This window comes from Dendrobates tinctorius, unplaced genomic scaffold, assembly GCF_039654945.1.
Source record: "Dendrobates tinctorius isolate UK_male_01 unplaced genomic scaffold, ASM3965494v1 ptg000203l, whole genome shotgun sequence".
NCBI lineage: Eukaryota > Metazoa > Chordata > Amphibia > Anura > Dendrobatidae > Dendrobates > Dendrobates tinctorius.
The window spans coordinates 20,917,459-20,937,773 of record NW_027361870.1 but is presented as its reverse complement, the minus strand read 5'-3'; the positions used below and the strand labels follow the sequence as shown (position 1 = coordinate 20,937,773).

At 43.5% G+C, this 20,315-nt stretch overlaps 1 long non-coding RNA gene across 1 annotated transcript in view; it reads left to right on the top strand.

The window, feature by feature from the left end:
* LOC141057216 (uncharacterized) overlaps positions 1–20,315 on the top strand; it is a 38,680-nt gene that overhangs the window by 6,547 nt on the left and 11,818 nt on the right. The window contains exons 2-3 of the long non-coding RNA XR_012222010.1: positions 11,826–11,905; positions 16,829–16,965. This is a non-coding gene — a long non-coding RNA (uncharacterized lncRNA). The remainder of the gene's footprint in view (positions 1–11,825; positions 11,906–16,828; positions 16,966–20,315) is intronic.

Here is a 20,315-nt window from a genome sequence, read left to right as displayed (position 1 = left end):
GGCAAGTATCAACTGGCAAATCAGGGTGCAAGTGTCTGTCCCGTACCCAGTTTCTCTTATGTGGCACGTGCGCTGTACTCACGGACACAGAACGTGCGGCACTTTGCTCTCTGGTAGTCTCCGGGCACCCTGCACCTCTCTCTCAAGTCCCCACAGTTGGCAGCGGGGGTTAATGGACGCAGCCTGCGCAGCACCGGTACTCTGGGAATGGAGCACTCCTCTCAGCCTGCTGCACGCCATCTGTATGTACCAAAACTGTCTCTATGCCACCAGGACTGTCTGCTGCAGTCCATCGCAGCGCCGGCAGTTCAGGTGCGGCTGCTCGCATGCTGACGGCGGGGGCCTCTCTGCAGCTTTGCGCACTTTCTACCTCAGCTTCTGGACAAGTTCTCTGACTAAACACGCCCCCTCTTCCGGGGTCATGGGGCCTGTCCAGTTCCCTATTTCTTCACCCAGGACACAGGGAAGGCAGCCTCAACAGTTCCGGTCCCAGCAAGCAGGTACCCGCAGCCCGGTCTTCTCCCTTATATATATACTGCGACTTTACACTGCAATCACAGTATCACCTGCATAATGTAGACTGCTGCATATACAATATATAACTGATACTGCTGTATATCATTGCAGTTTCACCTACAGTCATATGTAAAAGTTTGGGCACCCCTATTAATGTTAACCTTTTTTCTTTATAACAATTTTGGTTTTTGCAACAGCTATTTCAGTTTCATATAGCTAATAACTGATGGACTCAGTTATATTTCTGGATTCAAATGAGGTTTATTGTACTAACAGATAATGTGCAATCTGCATTTAAGCCAAATTTGACCGGTGCAAAAGTATGGGCACCCTTATCATTTTCTTGATTTGAACACTCCTAACTACTTTTTACTGACTTCCTGAAGCACTAAATTGGTTTTGTAACCTCATTGAGCTTTGAACTTCATAGCCAGGTGTATCAAATCATGAGAAAAGGTATTTAAAGTGGCCACTTGCAAGTAGTTCTCCTATTTGATTCTCCTATGAAGAGTGGCATCATGGGCTCCTCAAAACAACTCTCAAATGATCTGAAAACAAAGATTAATCGGCTGATTTTATTCGCCATAAGCATGGCATGGAGCGGTACATCTCGATAAAGTCCCGCATGAACTCTTGCTTATCAGCCATCTGCAATAAAAAAAAGGATTATGTGAGAATGGCACAATACAAGTAACATTTGTTTTAATGAAAGGTATAAAAAATTAAAATGCGTAGATAGCCTACAACTTATAACCTATAACACAGGTAGGATCATAAAATGAGGGAGTTGGCCACGGCTGAAACTAAAATGGCTGCCCTACTAACAAAATGGTGATGGACAACAATAGTGTACACAGCTGGATAAAATGGTGGTGCTGGGCACGGCAGAAACCAAAATGCCTACCCAAAAAAACAAATTAGTGATGGACAACATCGGTTAACACAGCTGCATAAAATGGCGGCGCTGTACGCGGCTGAGACTAAAATGGCTGCCCCACCTTAAAAAAAGAATGGTGATGGACAAGTACAGTGTACACAGCTGGATAACATGGTGGTGCTGGGCGCGTCAAAAAAAAAAATGGCTACCCCCAAAAGAAATTAGTGATGGACAACATCGGTTAACACAGCTGCATAAAATGGCGGCGCTGTACGCGGCTGAGACTAAAATGGCTGCCCCACCTTAAAAAAATGAATGGTGATGGACAAGTACAGTGTACACAGCTGGATAACATGGTGGTGCTGGGCGCTGCAAAAAAAAAACGGCTACCCCCAAAAGAAATTAGTGATGGACAACATCGGTTAAGCTGCATAAAATGTCAGAGCTGGGCGCGGCTGAAACAAAATAAAGCTGTCCAAAAAAAAACAGAGATGGCCAACAACTGTCAACACAGCTTTGAAAAATGGCTATCGTGGACGTGCCAGAACAAAAACGGCTGAACCCAAAAAATCCAGAGATGGCCCACAAGTGTTAAGACTGATGGCAAACAAAAAATTTCATGGTGGGCGCGGCAGAAACAGAAATGTCAGAAAGATGTGAGAGCAGAGGGCGGTGGGAGGGAAACTACCAATGCTGCTGTATATAAAGACAGTTAAAAATAGTAAATATAAAAGAAAGTTCAAAAAATGATACACAATAAATATCGTTACATAGGATAAATCAATGCCTACCTTACAATACTGTATATAGATCCTGATGAAATCTGTAAATCAGGGCCAAACGCAACAGCGCCACAGAATGGATCGCCACAGGTCACAGGAGCTGCAAAGCACAGAAGAGTAGCTGGACGCAATATGGATCGCCGCTTGAAATCTGTATGCACCACCGCGCTCTGGAACAATTGAAGGGAGCGCTACTACGTTGTCCTTCTATTGCGCGGTCATCCAATTACCAAGCAGGAGAGCTGTGACAGGAAACTGTCATGCCATACACTGACCACCCATCTGTGCAGAGGGGTGTGGAAAAGGTTGTGCTCTATCACGCCTATCTAGGTCGGGGTCTCTTAACAATATATGCAGTGTGACAGGTCCCAACGACCGCCGAGGTCGTTATACAGATCGCTTATCGCTGATGTGTCGTTAATGAGATTTTCGTGTTTGGAAGCTAACTAGCGACCATATAGCGATGTACTAACGATCTCTGCCAGGTCGTGTCATTGTCGTCATCGCTGGTGCGATCGCTTAGTGTGACAGTACCTTAAGAGCCGGGTATTTGTTTCAAACCAAGTGCTACAAAACAAGTGCTGCACTTGTTGTCCATTCGAGTGAAACACACAAAGTGGGGCCCTAGAGAGAAATTCATTAAAAGTTCATGGACAAAGCCTGTTTGGTGGATCAAAACCACCATTGGTATCCCATAAAAGTGAACTCTTAACGCTCATCATGGGTTGGTATAGAAAAAAAAGGACTTATTTATTGTTATTGTCAACAACAAAATTACATGTGCATACTTACACAAGAAAGAATATTTATACAAAGAGATGCCATTATAAAGATACAAAACTAGCTAGTGCAAAGTGCCCAGGATTTAATCAACACATAAAAGTGCTGCACTTGTTATCCATCCGAGTGCAGTCAACACATAAAAAGTGCTGCACTTGTTGTCCATTCGAGTGTAATACACAAAGGGAACACTCCAAGATGGTCCGTTAGAAGTAAGTAAAGCCTGTTTATTAAATCATATACCTAGGGATGTGTGATTTTGCCGCCTAATCAGTGAAAATAAACGCCAGTCAGACACAGATCATTTAACCATGTCGATATAGATATAGTGGTGCGTAACGAAAAATCTTAAAATACAATCCCTGATTCATTTTTATCAGAGAATTCTACAAAACACCCCTATTATAAGGTATAGGGGATAATAGGCCCCAATATATAAGTACAATGGCGTACAAGTGATAACAAATACTTCATCATCTCGTATATGAAGATTCAATGTGCTAATAACCCTACAGGCTTGTACAAAAGATAACTCTATAAAAAGAAAATGTCTTAACAAGGCATATACATAATTCCCAAGCTCAGTGTTAGTGTTGTAGCCCATAATGAAACACAAGAAAAGGCCTGGTTGTTTAATGTCATGTATGGACAATAATATCACATGAACACTGCTCAGTGGATAGATTGAAAGTCCATCAGACTCAAAAAATAGCATCGTAAAAGTGTGATTTATACAATATTGAGTCCAAAATCTTCATCCTGAACTTTAATGCAAAAACTTCATCCATAACAGACTGTATCTTTTCCAGCTTGGCCTAGACAAAAGCCTGAAAATAAAAGGAGAGATCCATAAAAGAGCCAAGAAAGAAAGAGGAGGAAGAGGGAGGGGGGAGAAAAAGAGAGAAATGCATATATGCGCCCAGCAACTTGATGCTGCCGCGCACTGGTCCCTCAGAGAGGAGCAGTGGCATCTATAGCCTCCTATAGAAACCAGTGTAGAGCAATTCCTCATTGAGGCCGGCCGGTGAAAGGCAGCCCAAATCATAGATCCATCTAGCTTCCCGCCGAAGGAGTTCGTCTGTTGCATTACCCCCTCTGATATTGATATGTATCCCATCCAGGCCCATCACTCTAAGGGGAGCTGAGGAACCCCCATGATGGTCCAAAAAATGAGCAGCTACCGAGGTGATGGGTTTACCTTTGCCCTTATCGGAGCTGGCAGTTGATATATTTGAAAGATGTTGTTGCGTTCTGTGTCGCAATTCCTGCGTTGTCTGCCCAACGTAGATTTTCTTACATCCACAGATTAAAGCGTAAATCAGAAGAGACTGCGAGGCGGGATCTCGGGCCCGCGTCCACGCAGGCGCGATAAGAAAGACATCATGTGATGTCATAGGACGGGCAGCGCTAACTGCGAATGCCCAAGAAAAAATATTACAGCGCAGGCTCCAGGAAAAGAAAAGAACACAGAGGAGGCGGCGCCAAATTCGAAAGGAGGACATGACTGATAGATGTGAGGCGTCTGTGTCCGGGGGGGGGAAGACCTGCCCCCCGGACAAACTACAGGTATGATGGACAAATTTTAAAAACACTTATTTCTGCGGTGGAAGGGACGCCAAATAAAAGAGCCACCTTGACAGGATGCAGCATTAGTGCTGCACAAGGTGGCTCTTTTAGTTAAAAACGCCTGGGGGGGGCAGGTTCCCTTTAAGCTATTTGCATGGTCCCAATTGGTAGCTTTTGTGGCAGTTTAACTTACTTCACGGGGGACTAAGGCGTTTAGGTTAGGTATGTGTTAGGGGATTGCTCCCAGGATATATTATTATCTGACATACAGTATAATGCAACGGTGTATATATGTTGTACTGAGTGCCACAGGGTCTTTTTTGGTGTCCGGTGTAACACATCATTTTATTCATGTTTGTCTTTTAACTTTGTTATATTAATAAAGTAAATTTTATAATTTTATATTATAAAACTCCTATGGTTCTCTTGTTTTCAAAATTTAAAGGGAGTCAATATGCACAGAATGACCAAGTACAGGCGCTCAGGGCATCATGACGGGGCAATTCATTTAATTACATGTTCCCATCTGCTTGTTTTTCCTCTATCTTGACCATCCTCATCTTTGATTGACAGCTCTGGCTTTAAAGAGCCGGAGAAGGGCTGACATAGATGGAAAACAAGTAGGTGGGCAGGTGCACTTAAATGGCTGACCCCCCTCCAAAGGTGCGCCTGTACTTAGTTTGCACTCCTTGTAACAAATGTGTTGGGGTTGTGATTTTGTGGTACTTATCAATATAACTGTTACCGGTTCTCCTCCTGTACGTGTTAGTGCTGCCTTTCTCACAGACTGCACAGTTCTGCTCCATAAATTGTGAGGTAATGGAGGAGCATGTGAACAAACCGGGCCATCAGCCTCCTTCAATTGATAAAGCTTTGCAATGTGCAATGTATTTCCAATGGAGGAGGCGGATGGACAGGTCTGGTCACATCAATGTTGTTAACCTACTATTCAATTTTTCCTAGAGAACTGGGCCAATATATTCACAGATGGTGCAAAATGTTTATATTTTTCACGACCCTAAAGATCACATCCCTTAATAATGACCATGACCTCCGAATTGTCCAAAATAATACAGAATACTACACATACTGAGAACTAAATCCAGAATACATGACAGTAGGAGTGGTACTGTGCAGTATATACAGTATGCAGGTGCTTCTCACAAAATTATAATATCATCAAAACGTAAATTTATTTCAGTTCTTCAATACAAAAAGTGGAACTCAGATAGAGTAATTACAAACAGAGTGATCTATTTCAAGTGTTTATTTCTGTTAATGTTGATGATTACGGCTTACAGCCAATGAAAACCTAAAAGTCATTATCTCAGTAAATTAGAATACTTTATAACACCAGCTTGAAAAATGATTTTAAAATCCGAAATGTTGGCCTACTGAAATGTATGTTCAGTAAATGCACTCAATACTTGGTCGGGGCTCCTTTTGCGTCAATTACTACATTAATGAGGTGTGGCATGGAGGCGATCAGCTTGTGGCACTGCTGAGGTGTTATGGAAGCCCAAGTTGCTTGGATAGCAGCCTTCAGCTCGTCTGCATCGTTGGGTCTGGTGTCTCTCATCTTCCTCTTGACCATACCCCATAGATTCTCTATGGGTTAAGGTCAGGCGAGTTTGCTGGCCAATCAAGCAAAGTGATACTGTTGTTTTTAAACCAGGTATTGGTAATTTTGGCAGTGTGGGCATGTGCCAAGTCCTGCTGGAGAATGAAATTTCCACCTCCAAAAAGCTTGTTGGCAGAGGGAAGGGTGAAGTGCTCAAATATTTCCTGGTAGACGGCTGCGCTGACTTTGTTCTTGATAAAACACAGTGGACCTACACCAGCAGATGAGATGGCTCCCCAAACCATCACTGATCGTGGAAACTTCACACTAGACCTCAAGCAGCTTGGATTGTGGCCTCTCCACTCTTCCTCCAGACTCTGGGACCTTGATTTCCAAATGAAATACAAAATTTACTTTCTTCTGAAAGCAACACAAGCGACAGTCCAGTTTTTTTTCTCCATGGCCCAGGCAAGGTGCTTCTGGTGTTGTCTATTGGTCATGAGTGGTCTGACACAAGGAATGTGACACTTGTTGTCTATGTTCTGGATACGTCTGTGTGTGGTGGCTCTTGAAGCAATGACTCCAGCAGCAGTCCACTCCTTGTGAACCTTCCCCAAATTTTTGAATGGCCTTTTCTTAACAATATTTTCAAGGCTGCAGTTATCCCGGTTGCTTGTGCAACCTTTATCTACCACACTTTTTCCTTCCACTCAACTTTCCATTAATATACATGGATACAGCATTCTGAACAGCCAGCTTCTTTAGCAATGACCTTTTGTGGCTTAAGGCCCCTTTCACACTTCAGTTTTTTGCATCAGTTCAAATCCGCCAAAAAGGCAGACGAGAGAGAGAGAGAGAGAGAGAATATTTTTTTTTTTTTGTCCGGCACTCAGAAAGAATGTCGGGTTAATTGAGTGTCTGGAGGATCCGCCAGAGAAAAAAACGTTACAAGCTCCGTTTTTCAAATCTTTGAGGATGGTGACGGACAGCAACTTTTGGCGGATCCTCAAAAAAAACGGATGCAATGGACGGCAATCCGTCACAAACCGCCATTAATGCAAGTCAATGGGGGAAAAAACGGATCCTCAAAAAAAAATTGCGGATCCGTTTTTTTTCAAAACCTGGCGGATTGTGACTGATTGTAAAAAACTGAAGTGTGAAAGAGGCCTTACCCTCATTGTGGAGTGTGTCAATGACTGCCTTCTGGACATCTGACAAGTCAGCAGTCTTCCCAATGATTATGGAGCCTATTGAAACAAACTATGGGACATTTTTAAACGCTTAGGAAGCCTTTACAAGTGTTTTTTGTTAATTATTCTAATTTACTGAGATAGGGACTTTTGGGTTTTCATTGGCTGTAAGCCATAACATTAACAGAAATAAACACATGAAATAGATCACTGTTTGTAATGACTCTATATAATATATGAGTTTCACTTTTTGTATTGAAGAGCTGAAATAAATTATTATTATTATTATAGCGCCATTTATTCCATGGTGCTTTACATGTGAGGAGGGGAATACATAATACATTCAAGCACAGTAATCTTAATCAATACAAGTCACGACTGGTACAGGATGAGAGAGGACCCTGTCCGCGAGGGCTCACAATTTACAAGGGATGGCTGACGATACAGTAGGCGAGGGTAGAGCTGGTCATGCAGCGAGTTGCTGGATGGGTGGTTACTGCTGGTTCTAGGCTTGTTGGAAGAGGTAGGTCTTCAGGTTCTTTTTGAAGGTTTCCATGGTAGGCAAGAGTCTGATATGTTGTGGTAGAGAGTTCCAGAGTAGGGGGGATGCGCGGGAGAAGTCTTCTATGCGATTGTGGGAAGAGGAGATAAGAGGGGAGTACAGAACATATTGATGATATTCTAATTTAGTGAGAAGCACTTGTGTGTATATATATTGTGAGGTAGCGCTGTCATTCAAGGTTGGGGGACACTCGCTTGGCAGCCACACAATCCAATCCAGCTCGGGTTTTTCCATAAAACCATATCATAGTCCTTGCGGTTTATTCATTCTCATAAACCATGGCAGCAATACACAACATTACAGGATATGTCAGCATAGCGTCCATTAAGCAGGCTATTCAGCCCCCAGTGTTATCTCACCCGTCAGGGTTCTCTCATGGCTGCTTCCCCCAGGCTGCAGATATCCCCTCACTCCTCAGGGACTCTCAGACCCTGAGTTCACCCATCACACACACAGCCGCTCCACAGGCTGGTAGTGAGGAGATCCTTCTCCTCACGGGACCTTCCGCTCTGGACCAACCAGGTCCCTGCATTCACCCTATGTGACCTACCCTAGCCACATTATATCGTCTATAGTCACGCCCACCGGGTCACGTGACTATGACCTCATCACAGGTCCTTCACCTATTCACATAGCCTTTTACTATAGGTGCTATCAGACACACCCCTGGGTGGATTTGTAGGCAGCTAGAACCCGCCCATCTCTACAGCTGCCTGAAGGCTTCTCCCTAAAGGTACTGTCACACTTAGCGATGTACCAGCGATCCCGACCAGCGATATGACGCGGTCAGGATCGCTGGTACATCGCTAAGTGGTCGCTAGTGAGCTGCCACACAGGCAGATCTCACTAGCGACATCGCTGGGGACGGGGATCGCTACTTACCTGTCACACCAGGCGATCCTGCATCCTCACGGCAGGAAGCACCACAGGAAGCTGACGACGAGAAACAGTCCTGAACGTTCTCGCGCGATCAGCGATAACCAGCGGGGGAGCCGGTCGTAGGTAAGTATCAGACACAGAGATATCGCTAGCAATATCGCTATAACGTCACTAGTTATAGCGATATTGCTAGCGATATCTCTTAGTGTGACATGCCCTTAACACAAAGGCACGAGAGATCAGCTCTGCTGATCAGCATATGACCAAGCCTTCATCTCAAAGCCACCCACTTTGAGATACACAATGGCCACTCAGTATTCTGCCACTCATCCTCTCTCTTGGGACATCCACACAGCGCCCCCTAGCGGACACAGTAGTCATTACACCACTATATATATATACAGTGGGGAAAAAAAGTATTTAGTCAGTCAGCAATAGTGCAAGTTCCACCACTTAAAAAGATGAGAGGCGTCTGTAATTTACATCATAGGTAGACCTCAACTATGGGAGACAAACTGAGAAAAAAAAATCCAGAAAATCACATTGTCTGTTTTTTTCATTTTATTTGCATATTATGGTGGAAAATAAGTATTTGGTCAGAAACAAGCAATCAAGATTTCTGGCTCTCACAGACCTGTAACTTCTTCTTTAAGAGTCTCCTCTTTCCTCCACTCATTACCTGTAGTAATGGCACCTGTTTAAACTTGTTATCAGTATAAAAAGACACCTGTGCATACCCTCAAACAGTCTGACTCCAAACTCCACTATGGTGAAGACCAAAGAGCTGTCAAAGGACACCAGAAACAAAATTGTAGCCCTGCACCAGGCTGGGAAGACTGAATCTGCAATAGCCAACCAGCTTGGAGTGAAGAAATCAACTGTGGGAGCAATAATTAGAAAATGGAAGACATACAAGACCACTGATAATCTCCCTCGATCTGGTGCTCCACGCAAAATCCCACCCCGTGGGGTCAGAATGATCACAAGAACGGTGAGCAAAAATCCCAGAACCACGCGGGGGGACCTAGTGAATGAACTGCAGAGAGCTGGGACCAATGTAACAAGGCCTACCATAAGTAACACACTACGCCACCATGGACTCAGATCCTGCAGTGCCAGACGTGTCCCACTGCTTAAGCCTGTACATGTCCGGGCCCGTCTGAAGTTTGCTAGAGAGCATTTGGATGATCCAGAGGAGTTTTGGGAGAATGTCCTATGGTCTGATGAAACCAAACTGGAACTGTTTGGTAGAAACACAACTTGTCGTGTTTGGAGGAAAAAGAATACTGAGTTGCATCCATCAAACACCATACCTACTGTAAAGCATGGTGGTGGAAACATCATGCTTTGGGGCTGTTTCTCTGCAAAGGGGCCAGGACGACTGATCCGGGTACATGAAAGAATGAATGGGGCCATGTATCGTGAGAGTTTGAGTGCAAACCTCCTTCCATCAGCAAGGGCATTGAAGTTGAAACGTGGCTGGGTCTTTCAACATGACAATGATCCAAAGCACACCGCCAGGGCAATGAAGGAGTGGCTTCGTAAGAAGCATTTCAAGGTCCTGGAGTGGCCTAGCCAGTCTCCAGATCTCAACCCTATAGAAAACCTTTGGAGGGAGTTGAAAGTCCGTGTTGCCAAGCGAAAAGCCAAAAACATCACTGCTCTAGAGGCGATCTGCATGGAGGAATGGGCCAACATACCAACAACAGTGTGTGGCAACCTTGTGAAGACTTACAGAAAACGTTTGACCTCTGTCATTGCCAACAAAGGATATATCACAAAGTATTGAGATGAAATTTTGTTTCTGACCAAATACTTATTTTCCACCATAATATGCAAATAAAATGAAACAAAAAAAACAGACAATGTGATTTTCTGGATTTTTTTTTCTCAGTTTGTCTCCCATAGTTGAGGTCTACCTATGATGTAAATTACAGACGCCTCTCATCTTTTTAAGTGGTGGAACTTGCACTATTGCTGACTGACTAAATACTTTTTTTCCCCACTGTGTGTATATATATATATATATATATATATATATATATATATATATATATATACACACATACATATATTGTTATATTTACTCATTAACTTATATAAACTTATGTCTGGTTTGATTTTTTCTAAAATTGTTTTGTTTTTTCTTTTTGCCATCCATTGTTAGGCGTTGGGTTTCTGTGTCTGCTCTGCAGGAATCCAGACCCTCACATTCTGCGGTCTCTTGCTGTTTATCTACCGCAGAGGAGTTTGCCTTGCAGCAAATCTCTCCAGGGGCTAAGTCCCTCTGTCCTCCTACTGAGCATGCTCATGAGACGATTTCCCATTGGAGATCGGGAGTCATGTGCTCAGGTCCTGCTCCAGATCTCAGTGGTCCATCTCAGAGATCTGGAAGCGTCCGGAAGGTCCCAGCTGCTATAAAAAGCGCGCATGGCTGTTCCGCCATGCGCTAGTATAGTCTCTAGTTGCTACTGTGTGAATGATGATGGATGTATGATTCTGGTGAATGACACATTTGAAAGCCCTTCCCTCGGATATTCCGTATGTGGACAGGGACTAAGTTTAGAGTCAGCGCCTGCGCACCACTACTACATCATCCACAGTTGCTAGCGTCTGACATTGCGCTTGCGTACTAGCTTTGTCGTCTAGCAGCAGTGTTCTACGCCGCGCTGCAGTTGCAGCCCTCCTTGGCATCCACAGTTGCGACGCCGCACGCAAGGTAGGTCTAGACGGACGCAGTTCCGCTGTCTTTGGCTCTGCTCCTGTGACCAGATACCGTGTGCGCATTTCCCCTGAGTACTGTGACTCCAACAGTCTCAGCCTTTTTGTATTTGTCTTTGTTGGCACCTCTGTGACTTAACAGAGATTGCTCTGCGCACCTGGGTGACGTTTAACCCACGTGCGCATTTCCGCCATATTGTTTGCCTGCCACCACTTAGCAGCGGTCATATCATCTACTGCATGGTGGACCCTGAGCGGCGAACGCACTTTATTATTATTTTTATTTAGTGTGTTCCGCTGTTCCTACCATCCATGGCATTAATAACCTCTTTCTCCAGCACCATATTTCAAAAGTGTTGATTTTTCTCCTGTTTGCTTGTTTATCTTCCAGATTTCTCATGTAAAGAAATTTTCCCATGGCGCTCGAGCTGACATCAGGTGAAGTGAGTTCATTGGCCGTGAACTCCCAGCGTAAGAACTTTCTCATGCTCGCAGTGACATCAGACAGGTTGAGTTCACCGCGAGACACTGGGCATCGGTTGGAGACGCTGCTCAGTGTCTCTGCTGGATGTCTGACTGTATGGTCACATCATGCAACCATGCAGCCTGCCATCTAGATGTAGCAGAACTAGACCTATCGTGGGACAAATAGATTATTATCTTCTCTGTGGACATGTGAGGAATATTGTTGTTTGCTGTTTTAATTATTTTGCATGGGACAATGGCATCACTGGAAAGTATGGTTTAATTAAGATTTATTAAAGGAGTTTGTCATTCTTTCAATTAAATGACTTTATTCTGGGCGTGTGTGTTTTTATACAATATGACTATGGGGTTAGTAATGGTGGCGTCTTATTGACACCTCTCCATTGCTAAACTCTGGGCTTTATGTCACCTGACAATACAAAGGTGGCATCAATCAGCCCATCTATTACCCCACTTGCCACCGCATCAGGGCAAGTGGGAAGAGGGAGGCTAAGTGCCGGAATTGATACAACTTATAGATGTGCCTTTTCTAGGGCAGCTTAGAGCTGATGTTTTTAGCCTGAGGGGGCCAGTGTCCATGACCCCTGCCTACGCTATTAGTATCACCCCACAGCTGTCTGCCTAGCCTTTGCTGATTATTAATTATAGGGGGACTCTGCATTATTTTTTGGGGGGTCCCCCATTTTAATAACCAATAAAGGCTAAGTATACAATTGTGAGCTGATATTAATAGCCTGGGAAGCTCCATGGGTATTACCCCCTTCCCAGACTATAAACCTCTGTACCTAGATGTCGGCTTTCCCTCTGCTGGTTAAGAAAATTATGCAGAAGCCCACTCCATTTCTTTCAGAAACATTATCTTTTATTAATTAAATACATGTACAGTAAGCTGCACACACTGTACTAATTGTATATGTCACTGACATTTCTACATCTATGTATTTTATGTGTATATACTGTATGTAATCCATCTATTCTATCCTGTCGGGTCCTGCTGTGATATTTCTGTAGGCCGCAGATGAATTGCCGAATTTTATTCTATCTATTATATATATACAGTGGGGTAAAAAAGTATTTAGTCAGTCAGCAATAGTGCAAGTTCCACCACTTAAAAAGATGAGAGGCGTCTGTAATTTACATCATAGGTAGACCTCAACTATGGGAGACAAACTGAGAAAAAAAAATCCAGAAAATCACATTGTCTGTTTTTGTTTCATTTTATTTGCATATTATGGTGGAAAATAAGTATTTGGTCAGAAACAAAATTTCATCTCAATACTTTGTGATATATCCTTTGTTGGCAATGACAGAGGTCAAACGTTTTCTGTAAGTCTTCACAAGGTTGCCACACACTGTTGTTGGTATGTTGGCCCATTCCTCCATGCAGATCTCCTCTAGAGCAGTGATGTTTTTGGCTTTTCGCTTGGCAACACGGACTTTCAACTCCCTCCAAAGGTTTTCTATAGGGTTGAGATCTGGAGACTGGCTAGGCCACTCCAGGACCTTGAAATGCTTCTTACGAAGCCACTCCTTCATTGCCCTGGCGGTGTGCTTTGGATCATTGTCATGTTGAAAGACCCAACCACGTTTCATCTTCAATGCCCTTGCTGATGGAAGGAGGTTTGCACTCAAAATCTCACGATACATGGCCCCATTCATTCTTTCATGTACCCGGATCAGTCGTCCTGGCCCCTTTGCAGAGAAACAGCCCCAAAGCATGATGTTTCCACCACCATGCTTTACAGTAGGTATGGTGTTTGATGGATGCAACTCAGTATTCTTTTTCCTCCAAACACGACAAGTTGTGTTTCTACCAAACAGTTCCAGTTTGGTTTCATCAGACCATAGGACATTCTCCCAAAACTCCTCTGGATCATCCAAATGCTCTCTAGCAAACTTCAGACGGACCCGGACATGTACAGGCTTAAGCAGTGGGACACGTCTGGCACTGCAGGATCTGAGTCCATGGTGGCGTAGTGTGTTACTTATGGTAGGCCTTGTTACATTGGTCCCAGCTCTCTGCAGTTCATTCACTAGGTCCCCCCGCGTGGTTCTGGGATTTTTGCTCACCGTTCTTGTGATCATTCTGACCCCACGGGGTGGGATTTTGCGTGGAGCACCAGATCGAGGGAGATTATCAGTGGTCTTGTATGTCTTCCATTTTCTAATTATTGCTCCCACAGTTGATTTCTTCACTCCAGGCTGGTTGGCTATTGCAGATTCAGTCTTCCCAGCCTGGTGCAGGGCTACAATTTTGTTTCTGGTGTCCTTTGACAGCTCTTTGGTCTTCACTATAGTGGAGTTTGGAGTCAGACTGTTTGAGGGTGTGCACAGGTGTCTTTTTATACTGATAACAAGTTTAAACAGGTGCCATTACTACAGGTAATGAGTGGAGGAAAGAGGAGACTCTTAAAGAAGAAGTTACAGGTCTGTGAGAGCCAGAAATCTTGATTGCTTGTTTCTGACCAAATACTTATTTTCCACCATAATATGCAAATAAAATGAAAAAAAAACAGACAATGTGATTTTCTGGATTTTTTTTTCTCAGTTTGTCTCCCATAGTTGAGGTCTACCTATGATGTAAATTACAGACGCCTCTCATCTTTTTAAGTGGTGGAACTTGCACTATTGCTGACTGACTAAATATTATTTTGCCCCACTGTATGTCACTGACATCTTTATATCTATCTATTCTATGTGTATATATGTATTCTATGTATTCTATTCTAACCTGTCATGCTGTGATTTTACTGTAAGCGGCAGATGAATTGACGGCTTTTCAAAGGACATCGGTGTGTAAAAATCGGACAGCACTTGCTGTGCAATTTTTTATTTGAACCTTTGACTTGCACTGGCGAGTCTCGGACGATATATGCGTACAATCGCAGCATTCTGAAATTTTACATGCACACTGACTATGCCTGAGAAAAAAAAATACACTGATCTGAGCTGCCCCATAGAGTAACTCTGGGCCGAGTGCTATGCAATGTTTTATTGCATAGCACTCGGCCGTATTGTACAGTAGTATGACTCTGGCCTAATACAGATACTGAGAATTACACCCAGTATTCAGGACAGTAAAAGTGGTATTGCACAGTGTATATATACAGAATAGTGCAGATTCTGAGAATTACTTCCAGTATACAAGACAGTAAAAGTGGTATTGCACAGTGTATATATACAGACAGTAAAGGTGGTATTGCACAGTGTACAGTGGGTACGGAAAGTATTCAGACCCCTTTAAATTTTTCACTCTTTGTTTCATTGCAGCCATTTGGTAAATTCAAAAAAGTTCATTGTTTTTCTCATTGATGTACACTCTGCACCCCATCTTGACTGAAAAACCCCCCCAGAAATGTAGAAGTTTTTGCAAATTTATTAAAAAAGAAAAACTGAAATATCACATGGTGTTAAGTATTCAGACCTTTTGCTCAGACACTCAGATTTAAGTCACATGCTGTCCATTTCCTTGTGATCCTCCTTGAGATGATTCTACTCTTTCATTAGAGTCCAGCTGTGTTTATTTAAACTGATAGGGCTTGATTTGTAAAGGCATATATCTGTCAGACCAAATGGGAATCATGAGGTCAAAGGAACTGGCCAAGGAGCTCAGAGACAGAATTATGGCAAGGCACAGATCTGGCCAAGGTTACAAAATTTCTGTAGTACTCAAGGTTTCTAATAGCACAGTGGCCTCCATAATCCTTAAATGGAAGAAGTTTGGGACCACCAGAAGTCTTCCTAGACCTGGCTGTCCAGCCAAGCTGAGCAATCGTGGGAGAAGAGCCTTGGTGAGAGAGGTAAAGAAGAACCCCCAAATCACTGTGGCTGAGCTCCACAGATGCAGTAGGGAGATGGGAGAACGTTCCACAAAGTCAACTATCACTACAGCCTCCACCAGTGGGGCCTTTATGGCAGAGTGGTCCAACGGAAGCCTCTCCTCAGTGCAAGACATATGAAAGCCAGCATAGAATATGCTAAAAAACACATGAAGGACTTCCATACTATGAGAAATAAGATTCTCTGGTCTGATGAGACGAAGATAGAACTTTTTGGTGATAATTCTAAGCGGTATGTGTAGAGAAAGCCAGGCACTGCTCATCTCCTGCCCAATACAATCTCAACAGTGAAACATGGTGGTGGCAACATCATGATATGGGGGTGTTTTTCAGCTGCAGGGATAGGACAACTGGTTGCAATTGAAGGAAACATGAATGCGGCCAAGTACAGAGATATCCTGGATGAAAATCTCTTCCAGAGTGCTCTTGATCTCAGACTCAACTTCCAACAAGATAATGACTCTAAGTACACAGCTAAAATAGCAAAGGAGTGGCTTCAGAACAATTCTATGACCATTCTTGACTGGCCCACCCAGAGCCCTGACTTAAACCCAATTGAGCATCTCTGGAGAGACCTGAAAATTGCTGTCCACTAATGTTCACCATCCAACCTGACGGAACTGGAGAGGATCTGCAAGGAAGAATGGCAGAGGATCCCCAAATCCAGGGGTGAAAAATTTGTTGCATCATTCCCAAGAAGACTCATGGCTGTACTAGTGCAAAAGGGTGCTTCTACTCAATACTGAGAAAAGGGTCTGAACACTTATGACCATATGATATTTCAGTTTTTCTTTTTTAATACATTTGCAAAAATTTCTACATTGCTGTTTTTTTTCAGTGAAGATGGGGTGCAGAGTGTACATTAATGAGAAAAAAATGAACTTTTTTGAATTTACCAAGTGGCTGGAATGAAACAAAGAGTGAAAAATTTAAAGGGGTCTGAATACTTTCCGTACCCACTGTGTAAATGTCCTTACATCAGTTATTCTAATGCAATCTGTTATTATTCTGGAATATGAAACTTTGGGACTATTACATGCATTTTAAACAAGCTATCTATTTTTTACAGGTTGCTGCAGTGTAAAAGAAATTGACAAATCTTTTGTTCGAGAAGACCAATTTCTTTCCAAAATGTAGACTACTGAATGGAAGCGAGAAGCTTGGTCAGGAAAAGTTATGTGGAACGTGAGACTCATCTAACTGAGGGTGAAAATAAGCAAAAAGAGACACTGTAGTATTTTATGTTATAAATAATATATTGTTATAATTCATCTTTGGAGTATTCTTTGTGTATTTTGAAAAAAAGAATCAAACCATGAAACTACTGAATATATTGCTACTGTTTTGGCTCATATATTTTCTTTTATGAACTGTTAACCTGGTGTGTAATATGGATTTAGGATGTATTACAATGTCTTAAAGAGATTGTGTGATTTTAAACTACAAGTCTGCAGTCTATGCATGTGCACTGCGTGCTATGAGGATTCTCCGGAGTCAGCGCCAGGAGCAGCGGTCATGTGATATGCTTACTCAAGTATTGGATATGCTTACTCAAGTGTGCAATATGCTTACTCCCGACCACATTTCGGCTAGATTGTTTCCAGCATCACTCAATACACTTGTATTGAGCGAGGTTGGAATGTGGCCAGGAGTACACATACTTGCGATCACGTGTCCCCCTTTCCCAATGCTGACACTGGAGAATCATCACAGTACGCAGTGCGCGCGATGTGAGGATTCTTAAGTCTGTAGTCACAGAGAGTGACTGCAGACTTGTATTTTAAAACAGGACAACCGCTCTAAGAGGGTATAGCTAACTACTGCTAATGGAAACTTCCTTTTCTGGTTGGGTAAAAGGAAGAAAATGGCATGAAATAATACAAAAAGCATTAGTTAATGGGTACCTGTCACAGTAGATGATGCAAATTATCCTGGCTGACTTACTGAAAGTGCAGCTCCTGGGGAAAATCAATCCTGTCCCTAAACAACAAACACTTTACTCACTGTCCTTGGGCCCAGTTTGAGTCTCCACCACTGCTCCGATGTCTGTTATTGTCTGCAGAGCTGACAACAAATCTACAGCGCTGCAGCTAATAACTAAGCCACTGCTAAGAGACGCTGAGCCACTGATTGGCTACAGCACTACTACAAATCTACAGCGCTGCAGCCAATAACTGAGCTGAGCACTGCTAAGAGACGCTGAGCCACTGATTGGCTACAGCGCTACTGGGAACAAATCTACAGCGCTGCAGCCAATAATGGAGCTCAGCATTGCTAAGAGACGCTGAGCCACTGATTGGCTACAATGCTACTACAAATCTACAGCGCTGCAGCCAATAATGGAGCTCAGCATTGCTAAGAGACAATGAGCCACTGATTGGCTACAGTGCTACTATCAACAGATCTACAGAGCTGCAGCCAATAACGAAGCTCAGCACGGCTAAAAGATGATGAGCCACTGATTGGCTACAGCGCTACTACAAATCTACAGCACTGCAGCTAATAACGAAGCTCAGCACAGCTAAAAGATGTTGAGCCACTGCTTGGCTACAGCGCTACTGACAACAAATCTACAGCACTGCAGCCAATAACAGAGCTCAGAACTGATAAGAGACACCGAGCCACTGATTGGCTACAGCGCTACTATCAACAAATCTACAGCGCTGCAGCCAATAATGAAGCTCAGCACGGCTAAAAGACGCCAAGCCACTGATTGGCTACAGCGCTACTACAAATCTACAGCACTGCATCCAATAACGAAGCTCAGCACGGCTAAAAGATGTTGAGCCACTGCTTGGCTACAGCGCTACTACAAATCTACAGCACTGCAGCTAATAACGAAGCTCAGCACGGCTAAAAGATGTTGAGCCACTGCTTGGCTACAGCGCTACTGACAACAAATCTACAGCACTGCAGCCAATAACGAAGCTCAGCACGGCTAAAAGACGCCAAGCCACTGATTGGCTACAGCGCTACTACAAATCTACAGCACTGCAGCCAATAACGAAGCTCAGCACTGCTAAAAGACACCAAGCCACTGATTGGCAACAGTGCTACTGACAACAAATCTACAGCACTGCAGCCAATAACGAAGCTCAGCACGGCTAAAAGATGCCAAGCCACTGATTGGCTACAGCGCTACTACAAATCTACAGCACTGCAGCTAATAACGAAGCTCAGCACGGCTAAAAGATGATGAGCCACTGATTGGCTACAGCGCTACTGGGAACAAATCTACAGCGCTGCAGCCAATAACAGAGCTCAGAACTGCTAAGAGACGCTGAGCCACTGATTGGCTACAGCGCTACTACAAATCTACAGCACTGCAGCCAATAACTGAGCTGAGCACTGCTAAGAGACACTGAGCCACTGATTGGCTAAAGCGCTACTACAAATCTACAGCGCTGCAGATGGTCCAGCTCCACGGAGTAAAATTCTTTTTTATTAGTGGATATTGTCAGCAAGAGAGTGAGGTTAAAAGCATGTCAAAATAATTACAAGTGCACAGTCCATGTCTGGGCGATCAGAGACCTGCCGGGCGATCACTATCTTGCTGACATGATTCACTAACAATGAAGAATTTTACTCCGTGAAAATTCTGGATCTTCTTTTAACTGCTTCTATTGCGGCAAGGCAAAGACATCTGTCTGTGCTCTGGAACATACAAAACTTAGATGATGGTGCACTGGTTTTTCTTAATTTCATATAGACAGTAACAGATACTGTGAGCAGCAGAGGAGGCTCAGCACTGGACCTGGGGAGGGTGAGTAAAGAACAGTTTGTTATTTAAAACAAATTACAGCCAGGAGAGAGGAGTTTTATGAAGATGGAAAACGCCTTCATTGAGTCACTGTATTTTTTTCCCAATTTTTGACAGGGCCTGAAATGTCCCGCAGGTAGATGGGGTCTTGACCCAGTCCGATTATCAGGGGTGGGCTGGGGCGGTGCCCAGGGGCTGGCTGGCAAATTTTAGCCTGGGGGAAGCACAATGCAGTGGCCCACTGTGACGCGGGCCGCGGCCCATCTTAAGGTTTGGGTTTCCTGAGGTAGCACTTGAATATAGCACATGTGTGACAGAGGTGCACCTTCTAACAACCCATTTCATAAAAATGGTTGAGGAACAATAAATACTTATCAATAGAAAAAAGGCTCTGTTAGTGTATCACCACTGAAAACATAAGTAAGTGCTCAATTAACAAATTTCTTTCTTTCATTTGCTTCATATCAGCGTGTCAGCCAGGGGTCCACAGCATACCATAACACTGATATCAGCACAAATCCTGCCTTGCTGCAGGTCCAGCTCTCTGAACCCTCGGCACGCTACACCACCACCGTCAGTACATGGTAATGCTACCATAATTTTACTAAATTATTGGTAGTGGTTGTAGTAGTGCCGATACAACCAGCCGATATCTCAGCCCCATATTTTCAGAGCGGTGATATATATATATTTATTAAAAAAAAATTAAGAGACCACCACATCAAATCCCTGTCATAGGCAGCCCATTCTCCAGACCTGAACCCCATTGAAAACCTCTGGAATGTAATCAAGAGGA